The sequence below is a fragment of the Schistocerca cancellata genome, chromosome 1 (assembly GCF_023864275.1).
Source record: "Schistocerca cancellata isolate TAMUIC-IGC-003103 chromosome 1, iqSchCanc2.1, whole genome shotgun sequence".
Lineage (NCBI taxonomy): Eukaryota > Metazoa > Arthropoda > Insecta > Orthoptera > Acrididae > Schistocerca > Schistocerca cancellata.
In genome coordinates, this window is record NC_064626.1 from 632764798 (window position 1) to 632782344 (window position 17547).

Below are 17547 nucleotides of genomic sequence, written 5' to 3' on the forward strand. Positions count from 1 at the left end.
AAAAGAGTATACAAATTCATTTTTAATTTTTAGAAGCACGACGCAACAACTCGGTTCCAGGATCTTCTGTTGCTCCTCGGCTGTCGACCCACGACGTATAGCGGCCAGCAATTTCCTCTCTGGTCGCGGCAACGAAGATGCTGTCTCCGTTCGTTGTGCCGCCCTCTCCGTACATGAAACACATAAAAAAAATACAAAACTTTTAGATAATTCACATCTATTACCAATAATAAGAAAAATATATAAACAAACTAAATTAAACTTATAGTCACCTGCAAACTGGGCTGACACGGGTGGATGGGTGACGCTTCAATTTCGCGTCCCACTACAAGGTTTAACAAGATTCAAAACTACATCATCTTTGTATATGTTAGATATAATATTATATAGATAAGCAATCTGCTTTGTAGACTTATAGTTAATGAAAATGTAATTTTAGGACTCACAAGTATCCAATAGTAGTCTACTTTTAGAATTTTGCGTCATCACGTCAGTTTTAAGGACACCAAATACTAAAATTTTACTGTTTTCATACCTAAGCAAGTTCATTAAAGATTACCTATATTTTAGATAAAAACTTTGGTGCCAATATTGGGGGTACAGTATATCGCTACATCGGTATTGCTTTCAGGGAAGTGAATGAGAGCAGTTTCAATTTCTCCTCCATATATTAAATGTTTGAGGCCTATTACCATAACTTTTGGTCGTAGGGCTGAGTCTAGGTCATCTGAGTGGTAGTCTTGCCTGTTTAGATTAAAATAAATAAGCCACAAACCATGTATCCTTTGCTGGGATGACAATGACTTTATTCATTCGTAGATCAAATAATATGGACTGTCTTTTTAGATGCAGTGTATGCAGAGACAAACTCGACAGAGAAAGAATAAGCCTCTTGTTGACTCGTTACAAAGGACTGCACGTAATCACAGAACTAAACATAGAGTAAACAGGAACAGATAATTTGCTATAAGCTAAAAGTAAAAGCCCTAGAATTTGTAAACAAAACACAGAACTCATTGGGGTCAGCACAGTATTAATTTGGCAGCGCGAAATCGAACACTCACGGCACGACACATGCCATCAAACACTCGCGCACTACCCTTTACCAGAATGCTGGCCGCACTAACTACAACAGTCCCTTGGCGGAAGCAGAACACCGTCCAGGAAGTGCTCCGGAAAGTGAAAGTTGAGTCCACAATAAGCCGCATGCAGCACACGATATGGAGGCAGCGGATGCGGCGGCGGATGTATAAGCTGGCAAGGTGTGTCCAGCCAGCCAACGTGATGAAGAACACTGTGCAGATGTAATGGCCGGTGCCGCTGCAACCGGTGCAACAGGGCGGTGGACCCGGGAACCAGCGCAGGTGGAACGGCCAACGCCATTACGAAAGTGAGCAGAAGCAGTCGTGAAACAATCACGAAGCAACGGTCACAGAAACCACCATGGTCGAGGTTACTGGCATCGCTGAAATGTCATACAATGGAGGTGCTGCGACACTATGTAAACGAGAATGTGCTACCCCATGCATTATAATGTTCAATTCACAGTCCTGGAAATTTTCAGGCACGCTAAGGCATTCCAATGGTAACGATGTACATAAAGGATAGACCGCAATGTCTTTAACTGGAACATCCTCCACGTTGTGGTTAGGTGGCAGGCACTGTCCATGTAGTGGCTGTCATTGTGTTGCCACGCTAGGTGGTGGGCATGGTGAACTGGGTTAGGTGGCTGCCAGCATAGCCGGTCGTAAATAGCTGTTCACTTTTAACCAAGTTCGAAGGAAGTACACTTGTCCACTCATGGTCGCAATTGGCAGAGTTAATGGGCCCATTACACTTGCACCGAAAGTCACAGGTAGATGCACTGCGGCGTAAACAATGCAGTCTGGCACGCGATGTGAGTGAATGACGAAAACAAGCACAAATAAAGCTGGATGAGACGTCGACGGTGTCTGCGTCACCACTGTGGTAATCAAGGGAGATTAGTCAAGAGATAACTCACTTCGATATGAAATACACATTTATTGAACACTTGTACATACGACAATTATGGCTGTTACACGTATCACGAGCAGGAAGTTCACACCATACTCGCTAGTCCAAACAAAAAGTTTCCCAAAGATATGGCCCTCTGCGCCAGAGACGCCACAGAACGGTACTTGGGCGTTTATGTATACAATAGTAGAAAAATGTAAAATAAATTTAAATGATGCTTTGGTCCAATAGTTTTAATTAAAAGTTAATGCTGTTCAAAATAAATTATGATTGTATATTGATTTTTAAACAAAATATTACGGCGTTTTTGAGCATGTCCAGATGCGTGCGATATATCTCGAAGCTGGTCCTGTACATATCGATTGTTTCGCTGCGACTCGCTCGCATCGCATCCGCTCGTTAGATAGCAACAATAGCAAAGAAGGATAAGTTCTTGAAATACGGTATGCTTCCCCATTTTGCAAATTTCTGGAAAATAATCCAAGAAAGCCCCCCTTCCGACCTTCTACCAGAAAGTATTCAAAAAATGATATCAGCATTCTAAATGTACCGATTTTTCACGTGGCCGGCGCTCTTCCTCGTAAGCGATATGCACAGGTTCGACTTTGAGATGTAATGCACGAGGTAACTACCACTTTTTTATTATTTGATCTTGCATATTTCGACACTTTTCATGCATTTTAAGCATTTTTCATGCATATTTGCACACATATTTTAAGATATTTATCATGCATATAATCCAGTCTCTAGTCATCAGCCATAGCTTGATAGTTGGTAGTGGAGACAGGGAGCCAGGCTGTGGGGGTGACACCTTCATAATGCAGCTCAGTGTGGCAATTTAAGCTGGGGGATATATCAGTGAAACTATTCACTGTCTTCCTCATTCGAAGGACAGTACAGGGAACAGCACGATGACAAAAGATCCCTTTCAAGATAATTCACTCACACTACAAGCTTCCAGAACACAATTATTTCACGGTTATCCACTGATAGAACCGTTACTGGCTAGGTTGCAAGGAAACAACACCCACTTCAGCGCTTGCAAATAGAGTGTGATACAACTCCAGTTATAATTGGAGTTGAAAAACTCTCTTTGCAAGGGCTGAAGTGGAAGTTGTTTCCTTGCAGCCATAACAGTAAGGGTTCTATCAGTGAATAACCTTGAAATAATCATGTCCTGAAAGATTTTAGCTGCAAGTGAATTATCTTGGAAAGGATCTTTTGTCAGCCTGCTGTTCCCCATACTATCCTTCGACAATGAGGAAGACACTGACTAGTTTCACCGACACATCCCCCAGCCGAAATTGCCGTACTGAGCTGCATTATGAAGGTGGTGTTTTTGTGTAATGTTCTCTTGGATGGTGTGTAAATTGCTGCAGGCTGTAGCGACGTCAGCTATACTGGTGATGTCATAAGGGATTCAAGTGGGCTTGAGATGAATCACTGTAACAGTTGACAGTTTTCCGTGGAGTAAAATATCAAAGATGTTTTTGCCTCATTTTATCACTATGTGGGGCCAGAATAAGGTCGTTGCAAAGTAGGGCAGCTTGTGTCATCCCTCAACATGATGTAGTCGCAGTCTCGTACAGTGTACGTGAGTGGGCATCCAATAATAAACTAACACTAAATTTTAAAAAAACAAATGCTGTTAACTTCTATGTCTGCAACAAACCACACTATAACAACTTTAAGTTAAATGATGAAACTATAGAATGTGTAAACTACACAAAATTACTTGGTATGCATGTTGACAGTCAGTTAAAGTGGGAAGAACATATTAAAATACTTAGTAACAGAATCGCTACAGCATACTATGCTCTTAGACTTCTGACTGCAGTGTGTGATACTACAAGTGTCAGATCTGTATATTTTTCTTATATCCACTCTGTTATTACCTGTGGAATAATATTTTGGGGAGTCAACATTAAAAATACTGTATTGAAATAGTTTTCAAATTACAGAAAAGAGCAATTCGTATAATAACCAAGAGTGGCAGTAGGGCTCACTGCCTTGAACATTTCCAAAAGCTGGAAATTCTAACCGTCCCCTGTGAATACATTTTTCAAAGTATTATGTATGTAAAAAAAATATTGACTGCTATATGAAAAATTCTTTAGTACACAGCCATGAAACTAGAAACCGATACAATCTGCATCTAGAGAGGAAAAATTAAGTTAAAACTCAGCAGAGCTTATTGTACAATGCCGTTAAATTATATAATAAATTACCCCAAAATATAAAAGATATTGACACAATTGGACAGTTCAAAACAAAACTAAAAATTTTTTTATTAAATAAAAGTTATTACGCAGTAACAGACTATCTGAATTAAAACATGTAGTGTAATTAAAGTAGCCTGCATTGTAATACATGAGGAAATAATTATAATATGAAGTCCAGAATTGTACAATACTATAAGAAAATTACATAAGGATATAAAACTAATATAAGATACCTCAAAAATGTGTGTAAATACCAATTTTATGTGTATAAATTGTAGGTATATTGTATTGTATATGATTTTGCTGACAAAATCCACACTATGTAAATTGTTACATGGATTAATAAAGAAATCAATCAATCAATCAATATGCTGTGGTTCAGAAGCACTGAACACTGCCCAAGTTGCAGAGCTTGGGGAAACACATGCCCTCACCAAGGATTCTGCTATGGTGTCAGAGAGTAGTATGGCTTCCACCCAAGAGCAGGCTCAATTGATGGCCGAGAGATTGTAAAGGAAGCTTCCTGATTCAGGGAGGGGCCCAACAAGATCCAGGTGAACATGCTTGGAGTGACCCTTAGGTATTGTGCCTGCCAGCCTATTTTATAGTGTTGGCAGGCTGTACAAGCCTTTCGCGGGCACTCCGCTGCAGACTGAAAATCTCATTCTGGAAACATCCCCCAGGCTGTGGCTAAGCCATGTCTCCGCAATATCCTTTCTTTCAGGAGTGCTAGTTCTGCAAGGTTCGCAGGAGAGCTTCTGTAAAGTTTGGAAGGTAGGAGACGAGGTACTGGCAGAAGTAAAGCTGTGTGTACCGGGCGTGAGTCGTGCTTCGGTAGCTCAGTTGGTAGAGCACTTGCCCGCGAAAGGCAAAGGTCCCGAGTTCGAGTCTCGGTCGGGCACATAGTTTTAATCTGCCAGGAAGTTTCATATCAGCGCACACTCCGCTGCAGAGTGAAAATCTCATACTGGAAACATCCCCCAGGCTGTGGCTAAGCCATGTCTCCGCAATATCCTTTCTTTCAGGAGTGCTAGTTCTGCAAGGTTCGCAGGAGAGCTTCTGTAAAGTTTGGAAGGTAGGAGACGAGGTACTGGCAGAAGTAAAGCTGTGTGTACCGGGCGTGAGTCGTGCTTCGGTAGCTCAGTTGGTAGAGCACTTCCCGCGAAAGGCAAAGGTCCCGAGTTCGAGTCTCGGTCGGGCATACAGTTTTAATCTGCCGGGAAGTTTCATATCAGCGCACACTCCGCTGCAGAGTGAAAATCTCATTCTGGAAACATCCCCCAGGCTGTGGCTAAGCCATGTCTCCGCAATATCCTTTCTTTCAGGAGTGCTAGTTCTGCAAGGTTTGCAGGAGAGCTTCTGTAAAGTTTGGAAGGTAGGAGACGAGGTACTGGCAGAAGTAAAGCTGTGTGTACTGGGCGTGAGTCGTGCTTCGGTAGCTCAGTTGGTAGAGCACTTGCCCGCGAAAGGCAAAGGTCCCGAGTTCGAGTCTCGGTCGGGCACACAGTTTTAATCTGCCAGGAAGTTTCATATCAGCGCACACTCCGCTGCAGAGTGAAAATCTCATTCTGGAAACATCCCCCAGGCTGTGGCTAAGCCATGTCTCCGCAATATCCTTTCTTTCAGGAGTGCTAGTTCTGCAAGGTTCGCAGGAGAGCTTCTGTAAAGTTTGGAAGGTAGGAGACGAGGTACTGGCAGAAGTAAAGCTGTGTGTACCGGGCGTGAGTCGTGCTTCGGTAGCTCAGTTGGTAGAGCACTTGCCCGCGAAAGGCAAAGGTCCCGAGTTCGAGTCTCGGTCGGGCACATAGTTTTAATCTGCCAGGAAGTTTCATATCAGCGCACACTCCGCTGCAGAGTGAAAATCTCATACTGGAAACATCCCCCAGGCTGTGGCTAAGCCATGTCTCCGCAATATCCTTTCTTTCAGGAGTGCTAGTTCTGCAAGGTTCGCAGGAGAGCTTCTGTAAAGTTTGGAAGGTAGGAGACGAGGTACTGGCAGAAGTAAAGCTGTGTGTACCGGGCGTGAGTCGTGCTTCGGTAGCTCAGTTGGTAGAGCACTTGCCCGCGAAAGGCAAAGGTCCCGAGTTCGAGTCTCGGTCGGGCACACAGTTTCAATTTGCCAGGAAGTTATAAAGGCACATTTGCATGCCGAGCGTGAGTTTCCTCGGAAACGCGAAATATTAATTAAATAAATAATCAGTGACAAATAAATAAAGCCTATGGCACACAACTGCAGCGCTGTGTCGCTGATAAAACAAAAGCACAATTACGTTACTCTTATGTTTGATTAAGAAAAGGGAGAGCTCTGGTAGAAGTGGTGCGAGAAGCACGTATTTTTATTCTATTGTCTGGCACACCGCCATATTTCATGTTATTGAAGAATACTGCGAGTTGCAACCAGACTAGGCACTCGATTCTGTAAAGAATTTATATTTATAAAAGTAAGTAGGATTATGAACTGTAGGCTTATTCATTGAATATATCTGATTTAACTAACTGTGTAATTTTTTTATGTTTAGTAGACAATCACCTCTGTACGACGCATTGGCATGGCTGGTAAATTATTGAAATATTGAGATTTAGATTATGAGTCCGCACCTACCGCAGCAGTCTTTGGAAACGATTTATTTACGAAGTCCGATTATTTCAGTTTTATTTCACGGTCAACTACGAGTAACATTGCCTTTATGAGAAAGCCATTGTCAAGCGTCTGATACCGAATAATTAAACGTCCACATTCCAGATAAGCAAATATTTAATACAATCACAATCACCATCATACAGATAGAAAAATTAATATTCAAATAATATTTTTTATTTTATTTATTTTATATTGGCGACCGTGACAGGACTTGTTATTTTGTCATTTGTTACATTGTTCTCTTTGTTTCATGTGAAAAATCAACTTTCTGGACCTGGACGTGAATGTATGAGAGATAAAAAAAAAATCTGAAGATATTTTCCAATTCTAAAATTTTGCGGGAAGACGCAATTAAACTTCCAGCAAAATAAGGTAAGACGCAGCATCTTTGCATTAGCAGGCTTGACCAGACGTATAATTCAGTGTATTAGCTTTTCAGTAGATTCTGTAGTGTTTCTTTCGTGCATAACAGTTTTCAGTGATAAATTTCATTCTCAGTACTTTTCCTTAAACAATAACGTATGCAACAATACCAATACACGAGTGTACAATATGGCCGACTTCTGTACGATACGTAGTAACATGGACAGCAGCCATTACCAATAATCTCAAATTCAGTTTATATTTTTAAATTAACAGACAGCCATTGTTGCTACGAGCGATTCATGCTCAACTGCATTTTATTTTAAAATCAGTGTCAAATATTTTCTTGAAACATATATCACGTGTGGCATGGTAATAACTAGAAATCAATACGCAAAAATGGAACAGCAAAGACGTACTATTCAGACGCAATCCGACTCGGACGAGAGACAAATGTTAGAAAATGACTTTACGACAGCAACCGGTAGTGACGATTTATCAAACATTGACGCAAGTGTTGACGGAAATTTTGGCAATAGGCCGTCCACTACAAAAATTTCAAAGTCTCAGTCGGAGCCCGTGTTGATGCATGACGTCACGTCTAATGACGCGACGGGGGCACAGACCTTGCAAACAGTAAACATTGCCGATATGTTACAAAAGCTAATGAAACAAAACGCCGAAAACATGGCAACCTTACAGACACAAAATGACGCAATTAAATCTGACCTCATAGCACTCAAGACAGGTAATGACACTTTATGTAAACGTGTGGAACTTATAGAGGCCACACTGACCAAACAGATGACTGAACTCAGTACTAAATTTTCCCAGCTTAATACGAGACAAGAAAAGACTACAACTGACGTAGCACTTTTACAGACACAAGTAAAAAACCTTAATGTCACGTGTGAAGTTCTTACTGAACAAATTCAAACATATCCTTCAGTACATGACAACCTTGAAAAACGAATTACTGACGTACAGAATAAATTTGACAATGTTGAACAACACCAGACTGACATCTTACAATCTGATGCCACAGCTCATTTTCAAAATATTAATAAAGAATTTCATGATTGGGTAGTGAACAAAGACAAACATTTTGATAGATGCTTACGTGAAAATTTACCAACAATTGTGCACGACTCCGTAGTGCAATACATTACTAATAACAAACAGATGATCAGTGACACAGTACAATCCGTCACTGCACCCATGAGACAATTCACCGATCGACCACAGTCTGAATGTAACGAAAATATCAGTCAAAATGCACAGTTCAGGAACCAATATACTTTCGAGTATGACACGCACATACCGCACACGACAAACACACAAGAACAAAACACACCACGACTACAACACATACCACGATGTGCAAACACAAACACAAGCTATTATCATGGTAAACCACAGCAACATTATCGTAATTACTCGCCAGCTGAACATACCAGTAATTACAGTGGAATAAATCCATATCACAGTGCGAAGGAAGAAGAAAGCTTAATGAAACACAGGCAATTTCAGATTTTTATGCCAGAAAAACGAACCATTCATCCGGTGATTTTTCTTAAATCGTTTAGTAACGCATTTCCACGCACTTGGAGTGACCGGAAAAAGATTTCATATATTGTCGGTTACATCCAAGGCGATGCAGCTGTCTGGGCATACAGTCAAGCTGACGTATGTACCACGTACAGTGAGTTTGAGCGTGCTTTTCTGAACAAATTCTGGTCGCAATCCGTCCAGGAGCGACTCAGAAGACAAATTTTAGAACCTGAAACTTATAACAGTAAAAATGGCAACTTACGCAGATATTTTGAAAAATACTTGAACATGGGACACTTTTTAGACGAACCAGTCGCAACGCGTGATATACTCCGTGCGTTGAAGGCCAAATTGCCTTTCAACATTAAAGAAAAACTCCTACATATCCCGGATGACGATTCAGATTATTTTTTAACAGCCTTAGATTCGGTTGACATGTTACTTGAAGATCAGCGCTTCGCGCGGCAAAACAGCAGCCACAATGTTTACACTAGTGGTATGCCAAACATGCAGGCTTGCCAACTCAATTCTGGCGCGCCCACAGTTGGATACGCGGTACAGCAAAAACAACAAACTCACATGCCGTTTCAATACGAAAATCAAAATCAACACGCGTATTCCAATACAAACAATAGTTACAACAGTAATAACACTTCATGCGGCAATCCATACAAAAGGCACCGCGGTAATAACTACAACGGTAACAACGGATACAAAGGCGACAACAAAAACACAAACAGAAATAGAAATAATAATAACTACGAGCCAAGACAGCATCAAGGTTGGACTCGTAACGATCAGTACTTCCATTCAAACTCTGCTTTACCACAGCAGCCACCAGGACAAAATTGGAGCATACCTTACGACCGACAGGTAAGTTATAATGCGCAACAGCAACAACAACCGCAAAAGTTTGGAGATCATAATAGGCAATATCCGAATGTGAATATAATAGAAATGACACCTGATGCACAACCTCAATCTGTGTCAGTACCTAGTACAAATGCTAATCCGACAAACTAGAAACAGTCACTTCTATGCCCCAGGTCGTGGCTGAAGAATTCTTGCGGGGCGACTGCAATGTTAATCAGTTATTTGACACCACACTTGAACAACAGAATAATGATATGCCGAATAATTCTAAACAAAAATTACCTGTTTTATTTATAAGATACAACTACAATAACAATATATCAGATGAACTTTTACAAGACAGTACACAATGTCGTTCAAACACAAATGAAATTGTTTTAGCATCTACTACTGGTGTAGTAGGTGGGATTCCAACTACTATTATCCTAGATACAGGTGCAGCTGTGAGCGTTTTGTCTTTTAATTTCTATAAAAAGATGTGTGAATTGGAACCTGTGCCTGAGTTTCCTGCCCAAAACTGTAAAATAACTACTGCACTAGGTAATAAGACATGTAGGGTTACGAAGCAAGTTTTTGTAAACATTAAAATAGGTAATGGAACCGTACAATGGCCATTCCTGGTTGTACAAAACCTTGCGACAAATTGCATATTAGGAATAGATATTATGAGCGAGAAGGACTCCATTATAGACTTCTCCAAAGGTAAATGTATTTTAAATGATAAAGGCAGTGTAATTATTATTGATTTGGACAGGAGAACTCTAAAGCATGACAAACACTGAACAGGGTACAAGGTTCAGTTAGTACTTGACAATGACATTCAAGATATGCAAACACACTCATCTGACACAGAGCTATTGGACTTGAAAACATTGCTTGATCATAAGATAAGTGAAGCTACAGCTCTCAGTGTACATGAACGTATAAAACTACAGGAAGTGTTATCCAAATATTTACAAGTTTTTACCAAACGATTAGGTGTTATCAACACGTATGTGTACAAGATTGAAGTTAAGCCTCACAAAATCTTCTACCACAAGACATATAACGTACCGTTATCTCAGCGACCTGCTGTGTGGCAAGAATTAAAACAAATGTTAGACTGGAAGGTCATTGAACCATCCACCTCACCTTATTGTAGTCCTCTACTTGTTGTCAAAAAATCAAATGGAAGCATTAGGTTAGTGTTAGACGCACGAGCAATTAATGAAATAATTTTACCGGTTCACACAAAACCCGAAAATTTAGAAGAGCAATTACAGAAATTTCTAGATGCAAAATATTTTTCCACAATAGATCTCGCTAATTCGTTTTGGCAGGTGGGTATCACTCTTGATTCACGGAAATATACTGCATTTATGTTCGGGGGGCGAACCTATCAGTTTTGTGTTCTACCTTTCGGACTGAATGTCAGCTCTGGGGTATTCATTACAGCCCTGGATACCGTGCTTGGCGACGATTTAGTTGAGACAGTCACACACTATGTAGATGATATACTGATAGCTACACAGTCTTGGAAGGAACACGTTGACACACTTCAAAGAATTTTAGAAAAATACGCACACCGAGATCTTAGAGCATTTCATGCTGAATAATGTCAAAGTCATACCCATCAAAATATTGCTAAGCAACTCGAAAAACTCTGTTGTTACAACACAGATAATAAGTAGTGTAGAAATTTTCATTTCAGCGGTTCCAGAGTCGCAGTTGAAGGCAGAAGAACTCTTCTTTCAGCGCGCGCCACCACCTGGAAGACGGAATATCAAAATAAAATGTATGATTACGTAGCAGTGAATGATATATTAATTTTTCACGGAACATTTGTTATTGTAGGTACCACTGACTTGGTATGACACCTGACGAACCGACAGACGTCATCTGTGAAGCGATCTTTTACTTTGAGAAATAGATTAGACGCACATCTCTCAACACGAAAAGCATCTATCAGTAGTCAAGGCCACACAGACACTCTACACACACGCACAAAACGCGAGGAATCGAACATTTTCTCTCTCTTACTATTTTGAATATTTATTGAGTAGTGAAAACGCCTGGTCTTGCCTACTGATGTAATGAATGTTGTGTCTAACCTATCTTAATTTCAGATGACATCACGTGACACAATGTAATAACCTATAGCTATGTAATGATGATGCAAACATGTTTATGTGCAACTGTATTATGTTTATGCTAAGAAAATATGTGACGTGTGTATGTATAATTACTTATTTTTTTAACTGATGTATCATGTAACTGTTACTATGTAAAAATTTGAACAAAACGAGTGCCAAAAAGACATTGCATAGTGAACCTCTGTTCACAGACATTAACGAACATTACTAACTCTGCAACTACGCAGAAACCTATGTGAAAGAAACGCTTAATGCCATTCATTATGCAGAGTATCTATGTAAACGCGATGAATGATTTCTTTGATTAATAACTACGAACATTTAGGTGAGCTATATTCAGCAAAAAACTGAAAATGTGAAGGGCATAATTCGTGCATCGTCTAGTGACATTACTACAGTACCTAACTTCAAGATGTTAACTGGATTAAATGGACACAAAGTGCCTGTCTAGAAAACAACACGACAGGTGGAAGAATTTTGGTTGGAACTTCAGGGAATGAAATGTTCTCGAAATGTGACGGACACTCTTACCTGGACTGTCCAAGGATCGACGCCAGCTATGTGCCGTCCGAGGTTCTGCAACCAAGCTTCCACGGAATGTAAAAAAAAACGAACTGCACGTGGACCAATTACTCGACGGGTCACGTCTGATCTGTAATGAGCAATGCCTTTAGTCACAACGAACTGCATCACAACGACTATAATGGAAATGGGAAATGGACACGCTTATGTATTAATCACGTTGTTATACAACGATGTTACTGTGATCAAAAAAACTTTACCACGACGATACTAACCTGTAAAAAAATTATTGTGCAGCAGATGAATATGAACTGTAATAACGACACGATGTGTCAACGCACCTGAAACATACGGACATTTTTCTTTGAAGTATTTCAAAACAATACTATGTAACTAAGAACATTCAACAATCTAAGTTGTATTGTGTGATAACAAATATTGTAAATTTAAAACTAAGTTACCTGTCATAGAATGTAGTTTTCATATGTAATCTTGGTTGAATATTTTCTATGTGCAACGACTGAGAAACACGCGCACACGAACAATATGAACTGCAATACTGTGCCGCGTGATCTAACTGTACGATTTAACGTCAGTGCCGGAGTCACACAGACGCTTCTGTGCATGCGCGCACTCTATCTGCCAACATAAGAACTTTTACGGCGCACCCGCGTCATTCAAATTTTGTATATAATGTGTATAATGTAAGTCATGTAAATAGTTGTAGATAACTTAGATTTTCTTGTGCCTTTAGGTGAATTGCTCGCCTGCAGGTGTGTCCTTTCGCCTCGCAATTCAGGGGGCAATATAAAGGCACATTTGCATGCCGAGCGTGAGTTTCCTCGGAAACGCGAAATATTAATTAAATAAATAATCAGTGACAAATAAATAAAGCCTATGGCACACAACTGCAGCGCTGTGTCGCTGATAAAACAAAAGCACAATTACGTTACTCTTATGTTTGATTAAGAAAAGGGAGAGCTCTGGTAGAAGTGGTGCGAGAAGCACGTATTTTTATTCTATTGTCTGGCACACCGCCAGACTAGGCACTCGATTCTGTAAAGAATTTATATTTATAAAAGTAAGTAGGATTATGAACTGTAGGCTTATTCATTGAATATATCTGATTTAACTAACTGTGTAATTTTTTTATGTTTAGTAGACAATCACCTCTGTACGACGCATTGGCATGGCTGGCAAATTATTGAAATATTGAGATTTAGATTATGAGTCCGCACCTACCGCAGCAGTCTTTGGAAACGATTTATTTACGAAGTCCGATTATTTCAGTTTTATTTCACGGTCAACTACGAGTAACATTGCCTTTATGAGAAAGCCATTGTCAAGCGTCTGATACCGAATAATTAAACGTCCACGTTCCAGATAAGCAAATATTTAATACAATCACAATCACCATCATACAGATAGAATAATTAATATTCAAATAATATTTTTTATTTTATTTATTTTATAAAGTTTCATATCAGCGCACACTCCGCTGCAGAGTGAAAATCTCATTCTGGAAACATCCCCCAGGCTGTGGCTAAGCCATGTCTCCGCAATATCCTTTCTTTCAGGAGTGCTAGTTCTGCAAGGTTCGCAGGAGAGCTTCTTTAAAGTTTGGAAGGTAGGAGACGAGGTACTGGCAGAAGTAAAACTGTGTGTACCGGGCGTGAGTCGTGCTTCGGTAGCTCAGTTGGTAGAGCACTTGCCCACGAAAGGCAAAGGTCCCGAGTTCGAGTCTCGGTCGGGCACACAGTTTTAATCTGCCAGGAAGTTTCATATCAGCGCACACTCCGCTGCAGAGTGAAAATCTCATTCTGGAAACATCCCCCAGGCTGTGGCTAAGCCATGTCTCCGCAATATCCTTTCTTTTAGGAGTGCTAGTTCTGCAAGGTTCGCAGGAGAGCTTCTGTAAAGTTTGGAAGGTAGGAGACGAGGTACTGGCAGAAGTAAAGCTGTGTGTACCGGGCGTGAGTCGTGCTTCGGTAGCTCAGTTGGTAGAGCACTTCCCGCGAAAGGCAAAGGTCCCGAGTTCGAGTCTCGGTCGGGCACACAGTTTTAATCTGCCAGGAAGTTTCATATCAGCGCACACTCCGCTGCAGAGTGAAAATCTCATACTGGAAACATCCCTCAGGCTGTGGCTAAGCCATGTCTCCGCAATATCCTTTCTTTCAGGAGTGCTAGTTCTGCAAGGTTCGCAGGAGAGCTTCTGTAAAGTTTGGAAGGTAGGAGACGAGGTACTGGCAGAAGTAAAGCTGTGTGTACCGGGCGTGAGTCGTGCTTCGGTAGCTCAGTTGGTAGAGCACTTCCCGCGAAAGGCAAAGGTTCCGAGTTCGAGTCTCGGTCGGGCATACAGTTTTAATCTGCCAGGAAGTTTCATGTTTGACAATTAGCCCTACAAAGTAGCCCATGACGAGTCTAGTTAACAACCCATGCAGTCAATCGAAAATAGTCTTCTGTATAATGAATGGGACGAGGGTTCTAGGGCGTCTCCATAACATGTCACATAAAATTTGAGCTGATGAACCAAGTACAGTGTGACATCTTTTTCGCAAGTCGGTTGTGGTGATGTGTAGGAGATCACAATTTTATGTCCTGTAGTTGTGCCTTGGTCAACTCATCATAATCAGTATCCACTGAGAGTGCCATTACCTGGGAGAGATGATCAAAGATGACATTTTCTACACTATGAAGATTTTGGGCATAGATCAAAAACTGTTCAGTATAATCTAAATGTCAAAATCCTGTGGGCAGCAGTCTTTTGATGTGTTGAAGATGGTGCTGTTGTAGACTGTAGAGGAATTCCACCCTGTAATAATCTGTTTATAGTTGACTTGGTAGCACAGAGTCTATCTGGGACTAATCATTGCATTTTGTTGTGAACTGGGGGCTCGCTGTGGCATTAACGTTATGCTTAAATACAGTTCTGTGATGAATAAAACTCTGTTGTAACATCACTAAAGTGACCTGTCGGCTGGGGAAGTCACAAATGGGGGGATGTGCAGGCACAACAAGAAAAATCGCTGGGTTGATTGTGTCAGGGATGGTACTGGAGCTGAATCTCAGTGTGTGCTGTCTTTATGATGATGAAATCGGAATGATGTGACCAATTGTGTGTGACGTGTTACAAGTAAGAATTTGCAGAACTGTGCTCATTTAACTAAAACTCCAACTCCTGGCAGTCTTGGAGGATCTGCCAGAGGTTATCATGTGCATTGACAGGATGAGATGGCTGCAAGATGGTACGTGTTGAAGGCAGTTGTTCAAATGGCGGTGGTGTGCCAATGATGCCAGTAACACACTCTCCACTGTTGTGACGTAGAAGATTTCCTCATGCCAAGTTAGGAGAATGATAGAAATCCATTCTAGGTACATCCTCTCTGTCATTGGCGTCTAAAAACTGCCACAGGAGCATGTCCTTCAACCCAAGATCCACAACCTAAGATGTTGAATCATAAAATGCAATGGAAGAATGATGTGCAACACAAAGTTGGATAGCTGGCATAGTCCACTCTCCTCATTGGCAGAGTACTTACTTCTGACGTGATGTTGATGAGAAAATCTTGACTGTGTGAACGATATAGCACATACTCTGTTTCTGGCATGTGTAATTGGGGCAAAAGTAGTTTATCCCACAGGTTGTGGTTGTAGGCAACCTGTATTGTGAAGCAAACTGTGTTGTGTCTTGCTCTTGTGTGAGCACAAGGTACCGTGCTGTTGCACACCTTGTCATCAAAGCATACATGAAACCAACAGAGGCATTCCCAAATCTGTCTGCCCAGCTACCGAATGTTGTTGGCAGCTGGGAGCATGTTTGTTTTGACTGGCTGAAGTTCACTGCTCTCACGGTGACTAGGTGACGTAATCCTCAGCTGCATGCTCGCTCACTCTGGGCAACTCGGGTACCTGCAGCTGCTTGCTGCAATGTTATCCAAGGCTGGCTGACAATGGTAATTTTTGTTCGAGAAATCCATGTGTTGTTGGCTCTGAAACATGGCTAAAGGTCTGTCAGCCAAAAATAGTTTCCATTGTATCGATTCGTTTTCATGTGAGATCATAGTCATCTGTAATTGTGTCAAAACCTGACAATCCACAGAGTCCATATTGCATGGTCTGAAATGAGGAATGAGTTGAAAAGGCATCTTGGTGCCTAGTCACTCATTGTAAATGACGTTGTGTCGTTGTTGTTCTGGTGTCCAGGCTAACCAGTGAAGTAAACTGCTTTCACTATGTTTTTTCTTGTTGATGATAATGTCAGTTTGTGGGGCACTCAACATCGCAGTCTTCAGCGCCTGTACAAGTTCCAGATCTTTCCATTTTTAGACTCGGCACTTCCCGAGTGATGCTGAGATGACGAGGAAAACACAGAGACCCAGTCCCTGGGCAGAGAAAATATCTGACCTGGCCGGGAATCGAACACAGGACCCCATTATCCAGAGGCAGCAACACTAGCCACTAGACCAGAAACTGTGGACTTTTTCTTGTTAACAGCCAGAGGTGCCTGAATGATTTCACTGATTATGTCAGCATATTCGCCTATGTGGCTCAGTAGTGTAACATGCTTGGAGTTGTCATGAAAATTGCTATAGGTGTACATAATACCCTTAATGATAGCAAACCAGATTGCCAGTTGTTCTGGGCAAAAGACTGGTAGTCTGTGGTGGGTTCCCAGTCAAATAAAAATTCCTCAGAAATTTTGGCATGGATGTGGTGACAAGGGAGGTAGGAGAGCAACGGCAGATGCTGCTACCCTGGTTCAAATGAGGCATGAAGGAAAATTTCATGTAGCTCCACAAGCCAGGCTCTGCATGACATCACGAAAAGGTTCGGTGGAAATGTTTATGATGCGGCTGGTGCAATAAATTCATATGTCTGTCTGTGGCAGTCCGATGAGTGGTGTCTTGTTGGCAGGAAAGCGTGTTACACTCATCACTGAAACCGTGCAGAATGTTGGCACTCACTAAGCATTGTTCATTTACACAAGGGTCATTGTTCCAACCAGCAGCACGTCAAAGAAAAGCATTGTTTTTGCATTTCACAGAAAATGTAGATTGCTCCCATTGATTCGTTGCACTAAACTAAACACTAGGAGAGCCATTTCCTTGCACATGGGTTTCGCCAGAACTGTAAATGTGTGATGGCTCCATTGTTGGTGCATAGGTGATGAGACAAAGTATGCTGAGCAATCAGTAGCAGACGTTCGTCAAGGGGTCACCAATATGGAAAGGATATGGATAGGGAAACT